Genomic DNA, 2,500 nt, shown 5'->3' on the forward strand with positions numbered 1-2,500 from the left:
CTTTACCAGATTAGTGCCCGAGCGACGCTGATCCGGTGTCGGGTTTTCGTCTCTTAACCCCTTCTAGTCAGCATTGGAAAATATTACAATACTTAATAATGTACTGTATATATATATATATATTTCTTTCTTTCTTTCTTTTACTTTTTTTTTCTTCTTTTTTTATTTTTTATTTTCTCTTTTCTTCTTTCTTTCTTTTTTCATTTTTCTTTTTCTCTTATTTTTCTTCCTTCTTTTTTCCTTTTTTCCTTTTCTTTTCTTTCGGATCGACGATTCCTAAATAAAGAATAAGAAAAAAAAAAAGATCCCTGAGAAAATATAAATAACCACATATGCATACTCGCACAGAACAAACAGAAACAAAAGCATAACAAAACAAAGAAAGAAAAAATGAAGGTATTATATTGTAATGATGCAACTGCTGCTTGAAGAAACTCCGTATTTTTAAGACAAATATTTACAAGTTTTCACAGATAGATGTGATTTGCATGTGTGCGGACAAGGCGGACTGTATGAAAGAAAATTTTAATTAAGGTTTTCCAAAGAATCATTTTAGAATATAAACACGTTTTCCCTCGCAACGACCTACCAAGCTCCATTATTTGTCTTGATAATCACGTTCTTGCATTTTAATGAATGGCAAATGAAGTTCATCATAACGTTTGAGACATAGATGATTTAAAATTGTTCGGTTTTTTAACGTTGGCAAAAAATAAAATCAGGCGTCTCGACTTCCACTGCATGTCATTAACGGAAATTTATTCCTCGAGCAACGGATATCGATAAAAGAAAAAAGAAAAAATGAAAAGAGAGCGAGAGAAAGGTAGGTAGATAGATATATAGATTAAGAGAGAGAGAGAGAGAGAGAGAGAGAGAGAGAGAGAGAGAGAGAGAGAGAGAGAGAGAGAGAGAGAGAGAGAGAGAGAGAGAGAGACAGACAGACAGACAGAGCTAAAGAAAAGAAAAGAAAAAATAAAATAAGATAAAACTCTCCGCCTTCATAAGGAATGAAAGATCCCGACGACACGAGACATAACAAAAGAGCGACGTCTTGCGCACCCGCCGAGCCGACCCGCGCCAAGGCGAGAGCGATCGCAAATGGCCACATCGCACTTCGCTCCGAGGACAGTTTCGCGGGGTCAAACGACGCCGGTTATCGGGCCGGAACGCGCGAAACGGAACGCTCAAATTGCACTTTGAGCAGATTTCGCCGTGTATCTTTTTTGTGCGAAAGCAGTCGAGCGGGAAGGTGGAAGGCAATCAGGGCGCCCGTTGCTCCTGCTGCTGCTCGATCAATACCGCCTTGCAATTTCGGAAATGGATACGCGTTTCGCTTTGCTGCGGCGACCGATATGGGCGGCTGCGCGTACATGCAGGTGTGCATGGCGCACAGAACAGACACACACACACACACACACACACATATGTGTGTACATCCACGTTAGATTCACCCAATATATGGAAATCCGTGCTTGTGTGCATTAATACACACGCAACGCACGCATATGAATGTGTGTGTGTATTCAAATACATACACACATTGCCCGAGCGCACACGTGAGAACGCACAGGAATTTGTATACATTGGGTGAATCTAACGTAGATACGGTAGTGGGTGAGTCTATCGCAGATACGATAATGGGTTGAGAACCACCAACAATGATTACCTAACCAACTACTACCCTGGGGAAAGATCTTGGGTCAACCACCTCGGTATAAAGACCCAGCCAACTACGTGATGTCAAGTCGAACATATCGCCAAGTAGTTCGTCAAACACCGCATTGGTGATGGCATAAAAATAATATGTATACACACACACACACACACACACACACACACACATATATATATATATACACACATATATATATATATGTATATATATATATATATATATATATATATATATATGGACACACACACACACATATACATATATATATATGTATGTATGTATGCATGTATGTATGTATGTATGTAAAGAGAGAGAGAAATAAATGAAAAAAGAAAGAAAGAAATAAAGAAAGAAAAAAAGAAACAGCAACAACAAAGGACAAACAAACACCAATACAGAACCAGCGAGCCTCACCGCCTGCGACAAATACATTATCAAAAGAACCCGGATGGAAGTTACGCTGGCTGTGTCCTGGCCTTTAATTAGTGGAAGGAAAGAGAGGAGGAGGAGAAACAGGTAAACAATGCTTGCTGTTCTTTCTCCTCTGAGCATTGACCCGGTGTTGGTCCAGCGACTGATTAAAAGAAGAAAGCGAGACGTGTGTATCTGTGTGTGTGTGTTTTTATATATATATTTTTTTGAAGTTGTGTTTTTAATGATTTTTTTTTTTTTAACAATTTTTAATTATTTTTTTGTATCGTATGTGGTTATTACTATTTTTTTAAAGGCTGTTTTTTCTTTTCTTTTGTGTTTTATTTGTGTTTTTTTTTCCGAGGGTAGTTTTTTTTTTTTTTTTTTTTTTTTTTTTTAATATTATCTTTTTTT

This window comes from Penaeus chinensis, chromosome 32 (assembly GCF_019202785.1).
Source record: "Penaeus chinensis breed Huanghai No. 1 chromosome 32, ASM1920278v2, whole genome shotgun sequence".
Taxonomy (NCBI): Eukaryota; Metazoa; Arthropoda; class Malacostraca; order Decapoda; family Penaeidae; genus Penaeus; species Penaeus chinensis.